Genomic DNA, 16,651 nt, shown 5'->3' on the forward strand with positions numbered 1-16,651 from the left:
CCTGGTCGGCAGGTTTTGATGAAGACAAATCCTTTTCACTCAGAAGGTTTGATTTAAAATCCCCAAGCGATGAGAGCCTACGACCAAGGAACTCGGAAGCTTTGCCTTTGACGGTCACGCCCACCACCAGGCGGGCGCCTTCTTCAACTTCTTCAGAAGTTGAACGATTCTAGTTACAATTTGGAATTCCAAAGTGGGAGACACTTACAAATTTATCACAGCATCGGATACCTTAAGTTCTCTGCCTGTGTCTGAAGCATGTCTCAAAACTTACACGTTGTTCCTCCCTTTTTAAATCTTACATAGTCCAAGCGGGGGCTGGACCAACCTTCTTTTTTCTAAGTTTCTGCTGAGAACATCTGTTTCCTAACCTTTGACCATTAAATGTAATCTTGCTTGGTTCCTGAGAGTTGACTAAAACAATGTAGGACCTTATGCAAGCATTTTTAACTGTGTTATCTGCTCACAAGACTGTCATATGGCCTCGGTCTAAAGTTTGAATGCACCCTTTGTTTTACAAACAACAATTTCATCTATTTAGGTTACTGGGTTAAAGTTAACATCTGTATTTCTTTAAACCACACAAATATATATATATATATATATATATATATATATATATATATATATATATATATATATATCAGTCTTCATTTTAATTATTTATAGAAAAATAGTCACAATTTCAACCTGATCACGTTTTTAATACCCTCAATGTTTTTTTAAAGATAAAAGTAGGAAATATGCTGTCAATCTTAAAATGCCTACCAGTTGGCAACAGATGGGTGACCAAAGCCATTTCTCACTACACCATCATATCTTATTGAAAACGTTTTTTTTTTTTTTTTTAATTAATTTCTAAAAAGTATACAAAATAGCTAAAATAATTGCAGAACTGTGGGTATAAAACCAGCAATAGCGGGAATTTCTTTGTGGGGAGTTGTAATTGTTGTAGTTGCAGAGGCGATTGAATCTTCTTTAAAAATCAGCACTTTACAGAAGCAAAATGAGCGATACGAGCAATACTGCTGTTGCTTCGATCGTTGGTCAGCTTTACCAGCAGGCTGAAGAGGAGGTGATGCAGTTGAGGAGGCAAATCCGAGCGAGGAGAAGATTGATGCAGCAGAGGAGGCTCAGAAGGCAGGCTTTGCTCACCCATCTATTGCCAAAGATAAAACATTTGTATAAAATAAATGTGTCATGGTTTAAGTTGTCTGGCTTCTTTCTTGTTTTGTAGTTTACCCAGCTCTCCCTCCCACAGCCATTAGTCACACCTACTCTAATTAGTTTTCATTCCCGTCACCTGTGAGGCTCCCTTTATAAACTCACCTCTGTTGTCTCCTCATCGCTGGCTCGTAGTGTTTGTTGCCTCTCCTTCGTGTCTGCCTGCACCTGTTCCCTGTCTTAATTCCCAGTCTGTCAAGTTTTGGTTTTGTTTGGCTGCGCTGCTGGCTTCAGTCTCGCCGTCTTCGTCTCCGTCTTGGTCTCGTCCCTGGTCCTGCAGCAGCCCAGCTCCTCTCTGTCTCGTGGACTCTGTACCTGCCACTCAGCTCCTGCATCATTCACCTCCGTCTGGTAACAACTCTGGTTCCTCATGTCACTACCATCCACCTGCAATAAACTCTTTTAAGTCCTACTCTGTGTGTGCGTGCTGTGTCCGGGTTCACCCTCGACAAAATCATGACAAAATGTCTGTTTTTTCATATACTATTATTACTATTATTTTCTTTCCCTCTTTCTCCTCTCAATTATTCGTGTCCTGACTCAGAATAAACTCACTTAGATAGGAAAAACCTTTATAGAATGTATTTATTTATTTATTTATTTTATATGCTGCTGTCGTCCTAGGGAGACATTTACAATTTATTCCAGCAAGTATTGAGTTAATAAAGCAACACACGTCAGTCAGATAAACACAAAACAAATAAATCATAACCAGCGGTACTATGCACACTACTTTTTTTAATTACGCACTAACTCTGTAAACAGGCCACATAGGAAAGCTATGCATGTATTGCAAAGCCTTGTGGGATAATGTGCACTACTGGCTTTTCTCTAAAATTCCAAGTTTACCTGAATTTTCTATAAAAGACATTGTTTTTGGAACTCCGAGAAAAGAAAAGATATTTGAAAGATTACTAAATGTAATAATTATAATGGGTAAGTTTTTCATTCACAAATGTCATTTTCTTAAAATCAAACCATCTTTCCCCACTTTTTACAAGGAACTCTGCCATCTCTTATCTCTGAAATTCATGGACAAAAAACAAGATGCAGAACTGTATAATATGGTGAACAGTTTGAGACTAATGGAAAACCCCTAATTATTATTATTATTTTTATTATTATTTTATTTATTTAAAAAAAAATTTTTATTGTCTTTTCGTTATTGTCTTTTCTTGTTCACGAATGAGGGGAAGATGGAGCGGGAGATCGACAGGCGGATTGGTGCAGCATCTGCTGTGAAGCGGGCGCTGTACCGATCCGTTGTGGTGAAGAGAGAGCTGAGCCAAAAGGCGAAGCTCTCGATTTACCGGTCGATCTACCTCATCTATGGTCACGAGCTTTGGGTCGTGACCGAAAGAACGAGATCCCGGATACAAGCGGCTGAAATGAGTTTTCTCCGTAGTGTGTCTGGGCTCTCCCTTAGAGATAGGGTGAGGAGCTCAGTCATCCGGGGAGGACTCAGAGTAGAGCTGCTGCTCCTCCACGTCGAGAGGAGCCAGTTGAGGTGGCTCGGGCATCTGGTCAGGATGCCTCCTGGACGCCTCCCTGGTGAGGTGTTCCGGGCACGTCCCACTGGGAGGAGGCCCAGGGGAAGACCCAGGACACGCTGGAGGGACTATGTCTCCCGGCTGGCCTGGGAACGCCTTGGGATTCCTCCTGAGGAGCTGGCCCAAGTGGCCGGGGAGAGGGACGTCTGGGCCTCCCTACTGAAGCTGCTGCCCCCGCGACCCGACCCCGGATAAGCGGAAGAAGACGGACGTTCTCTCTGCAAGTAAGGAAGCAAGTTGGATCGGCTTCTTCAGGTTTTTCAGATTTGTGTACATCTGATGCCGACACTATGTTTGTCATATATGATGTTAATAAAAAAAAAACTTTCCGGACTGGAGGATGCTGGAGCATATCCAATATACAATGGAGAGAATGTAAAACGTATCAATTTCTTTCAGAAAAGTCTTCAATATTTTATTTACGATATAGTTTAGCATTTTTTAATGATTTAAGTATAGAAATAATTATTTTCAGTACCGTAATTACATTTTTTTTTTGGCGAACCGGAAGTTATTCTGTTTGCGCTTGCGCAAATGAGCTGATGGTACGGATCGTGCTACCGGTACGGATCAAGTAGTGACACCGTGTCACTGACACGCATAGACATAATATAAGAGTAGACCCCGCATTGACTGTCGCGGCGCAGGAATTATGGCCGCCATCTTGGGGCGGTCGACCTGCTACCCTATCCTGCTGATTCAAGCTGAACACACTAATGTTACCTCAGCACTGTGCGGCTTATTTTTGTTTAAATCGACGGACTATTGACGTCTGGGCTCGAGGGATAACTTTTTTCACAAGTAAGATTAAAATATATTGTTTATATTATAATGTAATTTTTCTAATATTACATAGTGAGATACAGGTCTACACGTCCAAGTTTTTGTGACTTAGTCTCTCCAAAATTGCAGCTTTAGACATTGGTGAATAATAAATAAATAAATCAAAGGGAAGCCCCGCATGGGAAAACTTAAAATGGGATTTATTTAACAAAAATCATAACTGGTTGGAGAGGAGAGAGAGAGAGAAAGAATGAGCTGAGCTCCTCCGAGCTGGTCTGATCTGAGCTGCTCCCACCTGGGTTTGATCATCTGGTGCTTGCGCTGTCAGGTGAGGAAGCTTGCTGACATCAGTCTGGCCAGCTGCCTCCACTTCCAATCAGCACCAATTAGAAGCTCTACACAGGGACTCAGATGAAACTATATATATATATATATATATATATATATATATATATATATAGTGAGCCCTCGCTATATCACGGTTCACCTTTCACGGTCTCGCTGCTTCACGGACTTGCATTGATGAGCCGCTGCCGTTCATTACAGTTCTAAAAAATAATCGGTGTTGGCATGTCGGTTTATAAGAATCTTTTTGCCCCCAGAAGTAAGAAGAGCGACAACAACTACCGATGACTATGTTCTTCTCCCGAAAAAAAACACACCTGCATCGCGGGCTTTAGAAGAAAAAAACGCTACAGAGCGGAGTCAGGATGCAGCGGCTCAGTCAGAAAAGCAGTGAAATACACGTGAGTCACTATTTGTCCTACTGTACTTCGTATTTTTGTCATAATAATTTTTCATTTTCCCCTGTTCTAATCTAATGACTCGGGTCTCGGTGGGGCGGTACTGATCTCCGCAAGCCTTCAGTACGTATTGATGATTAAAATTATTATTTTACAGCACAGTAGTTATTTGTCAATAGTAATAATAATAATAATCTTTATATATGTCTATGGTGACACGCATATTGAGAAACGGCCTTCGTCATTAGGGTCGGCAGCCATTTTGGGCCATGTTGGGCCATGTTGCATGATGGGAGTTGGTGGCCATTTTTGACCACATTGCATCATGGGAAATGCAGTCTGTCATGTCCCGAACTGGCGTTACAAGGCGGATGGAAGGGACTAAAAAAGAAATGAAAGAGAAAGACCTAAGAGAGCAAGAGGGGATGTGACTATGGAGAAGTTCAGACAAATAAGCAGGGTTATGGATGGTCTTGAAAGTAAGGAGGAGTCCTGAATCTGATCTACATAAAATGGACAAGGTATGTCAGTAGATATATATTTTTCAAGAAGATGATGGCTTATGTGTGTTAGGAGTTTATTGAGGGCTAAACATTGTTAGCAGAGTCTCTTACACAGCTTTTCGCGTAGCCTTTTAAGATACACTCAGTCTGAAATTCCTTTTCGTGTGACCACCGTTCATTCACGGGCACACTCATTTATTACCACACAGGTGTAGGCAGGGAGGGTTCTAGCCCTTTGGTTGCCCTAGGCGAGATTGAGTTTTGCGCCCCCCCCCCCCCCCTCACTTTTGCTGTGCGAAATACCAGTGCTGTTTTCAGCATCTGTTTAGTGCTTCATTGAGTTGTGTTTACAGTTCCACAAAGAGTGCTGTGCGGTGAATTGTGCCTACAGTTGTGCAAAGTGTGTGTTACAAAATTGCAAATTGAGTGCAAAGCAGTGTTTGTTCTTTTAGTTTTGTGAACTCAGTGAGTGGATTTGCTATAAGTATTAATAGTTTTAGAAATTGTGCTATAAGAATCAAGGTTGTGTTTAAGCATTCAGAAAAAACTGTAACTTAGCATGGAGTGATAGACAACAAATACCAGAATAGGTTTCAGAACCTTTTCTTTTTTATTATTTTAAATAATTTATTACACACTCAAAGTTAGGACTGTGCAAAAACACTTTTAACCATCTGTAAGGACACTTAGGTAAAGTATAACTAATAAACTGGATTTTGATGATTATTTGTACATCCCTTCTGAATACTCAATGCAGATAATCACTACAAAATATATTTATATTAGTATCCTCCACCCATTCTCAAGCTAATAATATAGCACATAATTCTACTGCATATATACTGAGATAATTAGATGTTCTTTTTGAAATATTTGTCAGGAATCACCACTACCTTTATAGTTTTACTGCTATAGGCTTAGGTTACTGGAGTATATCAGGATCTAATTTTCTCACTATATTGAGTTCTACTGTTCTTCAATTATGCATTATGTGTTGTCATTTCTGCTTTAACTTTCTGTTCTCTCTCTTTTCTCTTCATAGTAGGTACACCTGGTCTGGCGTTCTGTTAACTGTGACATCATCCAGAGAAGACGGCTCACCCGCTACTACCATCTAATGTAGAACAGATTACTAGATCAATGTGTGCTTCTGTGCTTTTTTGTTTCTCTTGTTGTGTCTCTGTTCTGTCTTCTGTAACCCCAGTCGGTCGAGGCAGATGACCGTTCATACTGAGCCCGGTTCTGCCGGAGGTTTTTTTCCCCGTTAATGGGTGGTTTTTCTTCCCACTGTCGCTTCATGCTTGCTCAGTATGAGGGATTGCAGCAAAGCCATGTACAATGCAGATGACTCTTCCTGTGGCTCTACGGTTCCCCAGGAGTGAATGCTGCTTGTCGGGACTTTGATGCAATCAACTGGTTTCCTTATATAGGACATTTTTGACCAATCTGTATAATCTGACCCAATCTGTATAATATGATTGAACTTGACTTTGTAAAGTGCCTTGAGATGACATGTTTCATGATTTGGCGCTATATAAATAAAATTGAATTGAAAAATTGAATTGCTATACTAGTTGCTTCACTCTTTGTCTTTTTATTTTCATGTATCTATGTCTACATGTGTTGTCTTTTACTTTCCTGTATCTATTTATTCACTTGTGTGTAAATGCACCCCAGCAATCAAAAACAATTATGAGAAAGTTTACCCACTGCTGCTTTTTTTTTTTAGATGCTGCTAGCAGAGCTGGAGAAAATAAAAACTAAGCAGGTTGATGCAGCATCAGAGCCCCCATCACTGACAAGTTCATTTGTGAAACCAACAAAAGATGATGCCATCAATCTCTCATTCAGTCGATTTTCAAAAAGACCATGAAATAATTTTATTAGTAATTGCTTATATTACATAATAACCACAACAATTTTGTTTACACGCATGTTTTAGATTTTATTCTTTCAGCTTTGGGAATTTTTTTTAACTGCGAACAGGTGACTTCTAAAGGTAAAATCATCTTCATGTCCTGGGGGTGGGAAGTGGGCCCTTACCCAGCTGACTGCACACGAGGGTATCACAGCCCTGGTATCTTTGCCTAAATAGTCCCAACACCATCTCACAAATTATCTGTAGGCTATATGCCTATGCTGTTGCTTGTATTGGGACCCAGCAACCTGCAATGTCCAAGCATTTAAACACACCGCTTCCATGCCAGGATGGTCTGTGTCAGGGATTTCTCCATCCATATCCTCTCTGGCTTCTTCCATCTTAACAACAACCAAGCCGATTTCCTGGCAACAGATGCACTCTCTCACAGAATCCATTATTGGCAGTGAGAACAGGAACACCTAAAAAATAAGATTGAATAATTGTATATTTGTATATGAATTACACACCATAACTGATTTGCTAAATTCATTCAGTGTATATTTTTGATATATAATTTTTGATATATTATTTTTGACTTTTGTTATGCTTGTATGTAGGTAGGCTAAATATTAATGTACAGATACTGTTTTTAAAATGTTGTCAGGTGATTCTTTATGATAAGTAGCACCTCATCATTGGGCCTAACTAGGCCATGGCATAAATTTATTTTTAGTTGTGAATAAATGCTCACTCATTTTAGTGATACATTTTGTCCTCATCTCTTTATTTAAGATAAGATAAGATAGACTTTATTGATCTCACAGTGGGGAAATTCACTTGTCACTTCGGCTCAATACAAGTGACAAAAGACCGATTATCTTGGCGTTTAAAATAACACAAAACAGCGCAAGAAGACCTCGTTTATTTCGTTTTTATTTTATAATTTTGTAGACAGCTGCCGATTAAACTAATGTTACAACCTTGATTGATCAATATAAGCGCCGTGAAAACGGCTGCAATGCGCGCTCCCGACAAAGGGGGGGGGGGGGGGGGGGGTAGATTTTCACAGGGGAACTGAATTCCGCACAACACCGGCATTTTAGTCATTAAATATCTATAGTGCCTAAAAGAAAATGATGTCAACATACGAAAAATATTTGAACTGCGCAGTTAAAAGAAAAAACTTGTCCTACCATTCATCTAATCTCCCGACGTCCAATCTCCACTCCTTGTCCGAGTCGCTGTTGTTCGTCCGCTGCCTTCTCTTCATCTAAAACGTCTGGGTCGAACATGTGAGGCTCCAGACACAAATATTCTTCCTCCGATACATCAGAATGGTCTCCTGGTAGCAATCGCTCGGTTGAAGTCGAAATTTTGCTTTCAGATTTCTCGTTTTGGCTATCGCATGTAGTGCAGTAATCCGCCATGTTGAGATGAACGCTCATGTTGTGACGTCACGACTTCCGGGTTGGAGGGCGCTTAAAAAGTGATCAGAATCTTTTCCGATTTTCTCTTAAATGTGAAAAAGAAAATAAAAAAATTCGGTGGTATATTTATTTGTTCATATTTTGCTATATATATATACGTAAGGTTAAGTCAAACTGATGTACGCTTCATAACTGGTTTAAAACTTTTTTTTCTAATTCTATGATTAATGGGAAGTAAGCCTAAGGGCGACGCTAGAGGGCACCCCCAACACATTTGTTGCCTTAGGCCAGGGGTCGGCAACCTGCGGCTCTTTGATCGCTCTGATGCGGCTCAGGTGTTGAAAATAATTTTGTCGCGGAGCCACAGGCAGTCGTCAATGCTGGCTGACCAACACTCCTCCTCACCTGTTGGTGGTGGTAATGCACACTGAAAAGATTCTTGCTCACCGTCAAACTCAAGAAGAAGAAAAAGAACTGGTAGTTCACTGGCTGCAGTGACATAAACACAGCGAGGCGGAATTTTCAAATGCTGCTTTTTTTTTTTTTTAGTAAATTCTTCAAATGACAAACACGGTGACATAAAATAACATGGAGTCATTGATGAGGGTGAAGAGAGCTAAACAGCAGGGTAAGAGTCGTTACCATCTCTGACATTTGTTCATTTTCAAAGTGAGGAAAACGAACAACGCTTGGCTCGAGGCTGTGAGCGGAGTCCTGCACGGCTGAAGTCGAGTCTCAGGTGCCGCCTGAACGTCTGATAGCTCGTCTAATGCAGCTGTTAGCTGGTTAATGACAGGAGCTCGTTCACTTTCGCAGATGTGATTAAAATGTGTTCGGATTAAAAAGAAAGAAAGTATTCCGGATGAACCATTTATATGGGCTGAAAATAAAATAATCCGACCATGATGTGCGTTTACTCTCACCAAGCTTTATTCAAAATAAAAACTCTGACATTAGCAGAGTTGATGATTTCCATAAAACAACAGTAGAAGTACAAGCGCAGAGGTACATTGGTTCTGGTTCGGGTCCATTTTGTTGCAAAAAAGCCCTTATGTGCAGTGTTATTTCATTTAAAATTTCAAAAGGATTTTGTGGCTCCCAGTGTTTTCTTTACTGTCTGAAATGGGTCCAAATGGCTCTTTCAGTGGTAAAGGTTGCCGACCCCTGCCCTAGGCAATTGCCTAGCTCGCCTATAGCAATCGCCGGCCCTGGGTGTAGGCCATTGATTATCTTGTCACGTGAGCATGTAAGTGTGATGTCATCTTTACCACAGAAACAATTAACAATAAACAATAATGAGAGCACAGCTCAACACTTTTATCTTGTCCACTTGTGAAAGTCAAATCTGATGAGCTCTTTGTGGCATCTTATTGCCACATTGCCAGACAGGACACTGGAAAAAAAAAAGAACTGGTCTGGTGATACAAATGCAGAAATCTCTGATGCACGTTCAGTAAGTGGTACCTGCCAATACCCTTTTAAGAGGTCTAACTTACTTATGAATTGAGCATTTCCAATTGCATCAATACAGTCCTCTATTCGAGGAAGAGGAAAAGAGTCAATGACTAACAAAATTAACCTTTCGGAAATCTGTTATAAAACGAGGAGAGCCATCTGACTTAGTCTCTAAGAGACATGGGGAGCTCTAGGGACTAATGCTTTGCTTAGCAATGCCATGTTCTATCATGTAGTCTGTCTCACCTTTCATTAATGCCCTTTTTACTGGGTTGATTCTGTAAGGGTGCTGTTTTATGGGCTTAGCACCAGCAACGTCAATATCATGTTTAATGACTGAGGTTTGTGTGGGAACGTCGTTGAAAAGTTCTGGAGAATGGTCAATTAAAGTGACAATGTCATTCTTTTGCTCTTCTGATAAATGTTAGAGTTGATTAGGCAGCATCTTCCACATCTCAGAGTTTGGCAGTCGTGGAGTTTGGTAAGAGATGGAACACAGATTCAAACATCCGCAGCTTTGGAGGAACTTGTTACAATCAGTGCTGAAGAACCAGTGGATGGCAGTGGTGGATCATCAAATGGTTTTCGGCTTATATTTTGGCCTTAGGCATTATAAGGCTTTAACATGTTGATATGGCATATCCGAGTCTTCCTCCTCCATTCAGGAGTGCCGATAACATTATCTGTGTCACTTAGTTTGTCATGAACCTCATAAGGTCCAGAAAACTTGACAGACAGTGCAGAACAAGAAACAGGTAATAATGCCAAAACCTTGTCACCAACTACAAAAGATCGAGACTTGGCAGAGAGGTCATAATATTTTTTCATGGTCTTTTGTGATTCACAGAACGATTTCTTTGCAAGTTCACGGGTATGGTGGAGTCTCTCTCTGAACTGACAAACATAGTCCAGAATGTTCTGTCGAGGAGAAACAGTTTCTTCTAAAAGTTTTTCTTTAAGAGTTTTAAGAGGACCACGAAGTGTGTGTCCAAATACCAACTCCGCTGGACTAAACCCTAGAGATTCCTTTATGGACTCTCGAGCTGCAAACAAGACAAAAGGTATGCCTTCGTCCCAGTCTTTTTCAGCTTCAGCACAATATTTCCGCAGCATGGACTTTAATGTTTGATGCCACCATTCTAAAGCTCCCTGTGACTCAGGATGATACGCGCTGGAGACAGTATGCTGAATGTTCAACTCTTTTAGGACTTGTTTGAAGAGTTTTGACTGGAAGTTTGTTCCCCGATCAGTTTGGACTACCTTAGGTAAACCAAAAGTAGAGAAAAACTTCACCATTGCTTTTATGACTGAGCTGGACGTAATGTTATGCAGGGGGATGGCTTCAGGGTAGCGAGTTGATGTACACATCAACGTAAGTAAAAACTTATTACCAGTCTTTGCACGAGGAAGTGGACCAACACAGTCCATAATGATGTGTTCAAATGGTTCTCCAACCACAGGTATGGAATGGAGTGGAGCTGGAGGAATTACTTGTTTGGGCTTACCAGCTATCTGACAGGTATGACAGGTGTGGCAGTACTGGCTTACATCGGTCTTTAGACCTGGCCAGTAAAAGTGCTTAAGTATATTTTGGTATGTTTTGGTTATCCCGCAGTGTCCTGCCCAGCTTCCTTCATGTGCCAAAGCTAGAATGTGTTTGCGGTAAACAAATGGAACAACAATCTGGTTTACCACAATACAGTCAGCATCGGGGAGGACAACGGGACACCACTTTCTCAAGACTAGGAGTCCGATAGCATTTGTAATGCTATATGAGCTGCAATGATGCAAAAATGTGCAAAAAATGCAAATGTGTGAATATATGAGCTACAATGATGCTAAAATGTGCAAAAAATGCAAATGTTGTGCAGAGTTTGTGGGTTGTAGTTTGGCAGTTCAACAGCAGTTTAACAGTCTGATGGCAGCAGGGAAAAAGCTTTTGCAGAACCTGGTGGACCTGCAGCGGATGCTGCAGAACCTCTTCCCAGAGGGCAGCAGGGAGAACATTCCATGGTGGGGGTGTGAGGGGTCCCTGATAATGTTACGGGCTCGGGACACAAAGCGCTGAGATGAAATGTCTTTTATGGAGGGAAGAGGAGCCCCGATGATCCATTCTGCTGTCCTCACCCCTCTCCTCACGTTCTTCCAGTCGGAGGCACTGCAGCCTCCACACCACACAGAGAGACAGCTGGTCAGAATGCTCTCTATGGTGCTTCTGTAGAATGTCGTGAGGATGGGCGGGGGCAGGCGGGCTCTCCTCATCCTCCGCAGAAAGTACAGTCGCTTCTGTGCCCTCTTCACCAGTGACGTGGTGTTCACAGTCCAGGTGAGGTTGTCCGTGATATGCACCCCCAGGAACTTGGTGCTGCTGACCACCTCCACAGCTGAGTTGTTGATGAGCAGTGGAGCGTGGTGAGGCCGGTTCTTCCTGAAGTCGACGATGATCTCCTTCCTCTTCTCCACGTTCAGGATCAGGCTGTTGTCTCTGCACCAGCCCACCAGCTGCTCCACCTCCTCTCTGTAGTCCTGGTCGTTGTCGTCTCTGATCAGGCCCACCACTGTTGTGTCGTCTGCAAACTTCACGATGTGGTTGGTGGTGAACCTGGGGATGCAGTCGTGTGTTATCAGAGTGAACAGCAGGGGGCTCAGGACGCAGCCCTGAGGGGAGCCCGTGCTGAGGGTGATGACATCAGAGGTGTTCTGTCCGACCCGGACTGACTGAGGTCTGTTGGTGAGAAAGTCTAGTAGCCAGTTGCGAAGAAGCCCAAATGTTCCAGTTTTCCCACCAGATGCTGTGGTATGATGGTGTTGAACGCTGAACTGAAGTCCAGGAATAGCATCCGCACGTGTGTGTTCTTCTAAAGAGAAACACTTCTGAAGAGCGGGGTCCATCTTCTGAGCTGCACAAAGTTGGGCGTGTGTAATGGGTAGAGAATGACTCTCTTTAGTCAACAACTCATCTTTGTCACCTACATGATGAACTGCAGGCACCAGTGCATTATCCTGTGGCATTTTGTCATCTGAAAAGATTGGCTATCAAACAAGCTATCAGACAAGTCAACATTCATTTCTTCAGTTTTCTTTAATTTCTGAGCTCGGGTGAGCACACAGGAAGTAGTTACATTCTTTAATGTAAGGTCTTCCTCCTTAGGAAGAAAACTAGGGCCATCAGATATTTCCAATGCAGGAGTCACCTTACCACCAGCAATATCATCACCTAGTAGAAAGGAAACACCTTTAATTGGTAATGCATTACAAACAGCAACTGGAAAAGTACCAGAAATCAGTTTTGACTGTAATTGCACTAGATGTACTGGCCGGGGGACATAGCTGATGTCAACTCCTTGCAGTACTACACTGTAGCCACAAGATGAAAACTCAGAGAAAGGTAAGGAGTCTGCCAGGATAATAGACTGTGAGCCTCCAGTATCACGCAAAATGCGGACTGTACGTGGTTCTGCAGACATTCCCGGAATGGAAACCAACCCATCCAACAAAAAAGGTTCAAAACAGGGATCCAGAGTGCAGTCAAGTTGGGCTATTTCTGGGACCTTGTAGTTTGCTTTTTATTAAACCCACACCTTTTGGTTTGGTCTGGAAAGAGTTCCGCTCTTTTTGTTTCACAACTAAACAGTTAGCAATAACATGACCTGTTTTGCGACAGTAGCGACACTCTTTTCCAAAGAAAGTCCCCTTCTGTTTTTCCCCCTCAACTTTAGGAGACACACCGTTAGCGGATATAGACTGAAAGGAAGACTTATGTGTAAGTACGTATTCATATGCTGAAACAGCAGCAGAAGACAAAGAGTCTACCTTTTGTTTGTTTAAATGCACAACGCCCGCTCAGGCAAACAGTTTTTAAACTCCTCTAACAAAATTAGTTCTCTCAGAGAACTAAAGCTAGTTGCTTTATTAGAAGCACACCACTTGTCAAAGAGGCTTCCTTTCTCCCTGGCAAATTCTACATAGGCCTGAGTGGGACGCTTTTTAAGATACCTAAATTTTTGCTGGTAAGCCTCAGAAATAAGCTCATAGGCTTTCAAAATGGCAGCTTTAACCACCTCATACTTTAAAGTGTCATCAAGAGATTGGGCAGCTACAACCTCTTGTGCTTTACCAAGTACACTGTACAAGTAAGGCCCAAACATCAGATGGCCACTGCAAAGCTTGCGCTATTCTTTCAAAAGCAGAAAAATAAGAGTCAACTTCTGCCTCTCGAAACTCTGGTACTAAAGCCACATATTTTGTGATGTTAAAGGGGCTGATTGTGGGGGATCCACAAGAACCGTTAGTGGGGCTCACAGTTCTTGAAGGTACATTGAACCTTTGGGATTTAAGCTCCAACTGACGAAGCCTCACAACCTTGTCCGCTTCAACTTTCTCAGCTTCAACTTCCAACCGTTTAAGTTCAAGTTGAAATTGTCTGAGATGTGCTTTCTCCTCGGCCTCCATTTTCAATCGGGCAAGACAAACCTTTAAACGAGCATCAAGCTGGGAACTAGCTGATCCAGTAGAAGCCGAAAGGGGATCAAACCGAGGAAGTGTGACAGGAGTCTTAATCCCACCAACCACCTCAGGATCAACCTCTTTTGTCTTCCACTGAGGTTCTTTTGCAACCGTTTCAGAGGGGCCAGCTGAAGATAACACTGCAGGAGGCACGGCAACTATTGGTTGACCGGCTGAAGAAGCAGGAATGAGATTCAACTCAACCAATTTATGCACAATCAGATCCCTTAACTCCCTTTTGACAATCTGCCTCGAATAAGAAATTGAAAAGTGACTAGCAATCTGGGCTAAGTCAACTTTACGAGAGCTAGTAAGCTGCTCAAGAGAGGGGTGTTCCAAAAACTGATCAACGTTAAACTGAGCCATTTTAAAGCAATAGCGCAGACTTCATAGGTCCACCTTTAACAGAGACAACTTAGATTGTAGTCAAAGGACTGTCTTAATTCAGATCCCGGACGAGCCCCCACTAAATGTTACGTCCCAACTCGTCTAGGGGAAGGGGAAGTAGCATTTAAAAATCAAAACCAGGAAGGTTTTTTTTTTTAAAAAGGTAATAATTTATTGTCCAGCTTGGGTTATGAACAAAAGAGGTTGAAAGAATAAATACACCCCCAAGGGACACAACACAAATAACAAAAGAAAAACCCACAATGACTTAAGGCCACAAAACCTAGTCCTGATGCTCCAAACAGCATCAAGACTTAAGCAAAACGAAAAGGGCAAAAGCAAAATAGACAAAGCCTACACAAAGTCTTCAAAAGACAGCTACTTTGAACAAGACCTTGTAACGCAACCGTCAGTTAGCAGTAGTGATGTTACGTGATGTGCCGAGGCTTCGAGGCGTGTGTCGAGTAATGGAGGGGGCGTTTCCGTAAAGCGCGTATCGAAGCTTGCTTCATTTAGGGAAGGAGCCGACAACGATGACGTCCGAAGCCTCGCTGCCCGGCTGTACCACGTGACTGCTTCGGGAAGTGGTTCAGATTTTGGCACGGCTTTGACAGCTTTAAAAACCCCACAGGCTCCATTCAAAAATGTGGGTTGTTGTAAGCGAGTTGCGGTCAGTTGTGAGAGTGGATAGAGTTTGGATAGTTTGGATAGCAGAGTTTGGATAGTGGTTATTTAGTTTGAGACAGTTTGGTGTTTGGAGAGTTTGAGAGTTTGAGAGTTTGAGAGAGAGAGAGAGAGAGAGAGAGAGAGATATTTAGGAGTGCGAGGACAGGATAGGAGTAGGATGGAGCCGGCGAGAAAGAGGAGGATGTCCCCTATGTGGGAACATTTTGATTTGATAAGCCCTAACAAGGTAAGGTGAACTGAACATTTGCAGATGCATTAGGTTTGCTTATGAGGAACTGTATTTTTCACTGTTTCTTATTTTCTGTAAAGGTGAGGTGTTTATTGTCCTTGTTACTGTTTCACCGTGCCGTGTCTAAGGTGAAACACCCTCGGTGGACCCAGTTCGTTTTACCCAGTCAGGCGACCCCCACTTACTTATTACCTTGAATGTAGGAAGCATAAAACAGACAAGTATGCTTTTAGTTATATTTTATCTAGGTAAAGACAGAGAAATAGTTACAGTCACACCAGCGCTGATGGGCCCCTGATCGGCAGGAGGCCTCGAGTGCTCATCACACAAACATTATAAAGGGATCTCGGGACACACCCATACAAGGGCGGTACACATCCAAACTGTGACATCAGCAGGGAAGCTGCGTCACCTCCAGGGTGGTATCTGATAGATATGTGCCAATCTTTTGGGTCAGTGCCATCTAAGTGTGCCATGCAGTTCTGGGATAAACAGCTCGTTCCACTTGACCTTGTTGATATCCTAACATCCTCCAAGGAGTTGGGGTACAATAATAACACCTCATCCATGCTAAGGCACTACCGTGCCTTGCATGAGAATAGGGAGGAAACTGGAGCTTCACCCAGCCAAGGTATTTCATTACTATACTACAGACACACTATCACAATTTTTTTGCATGCTGATGTTTGCTTGTTGTGCAAATAAAGACAGGTAACAGACACTGTATTTATTCCCTTTTAACCAGCCACACTATTGGATACCCAGGCTAAAGGATACCCAGGCTTTCACTATTGTGGATGACGTTGGATTCAGGACATTTGTGTCTAAGCTGGATCCCAATTATGTTCTCCCTACAAGGCAGGTATGTGTGGCTCCATACATGAAACAAATGACTACATTATTGTATGTGTCACAATTCAGCAATATATATACACATTTCTTCCTTTAGGCTCTGAAGGTCATGGTGGAGGCCAAATATGAGTCTGCTAAGGAGCACACTAAGGCTAAAGTAGAGGAGGTGGCTGCTGTTAGCCTTACATCAGATATGTGGACATCCATCAACATGGATGCCTACCTGGCAGTGACATGCCACTTTGTGGAGGAAAACCAAAAGCTGAGCTCGGTGTTGTTGGGAGTGCAGGGATTCCCCCAGTCTCACACTGCTGAAAATATTGCTTGTATAAAAGCCTCCCTGATGGAGGAATGGGGAATCTCAGGCAAGGTGACATGCATGGTCACCGATGATGCTCCTAATATGGTGGCATGCGTGAGAGAGCTAAAGTTTCGCTACCACAT

This window comes from Fundulus heteroclitus, unplaced genomic scaffold (assembly GCF_011125445.2).
Source record: "Fundulus heteroclitus isolate FHET01 unplaced genomic scaffold, MU-UCD_Fhet_4.1 scaffold_320, whole genome shotgun sequence".
NCBI lineage: Eukaryota > Metazoa > Chordata > Actinopteri > Cyprinodontiformes > Fundulidae > Fundulus > Fundulus heteroclitus.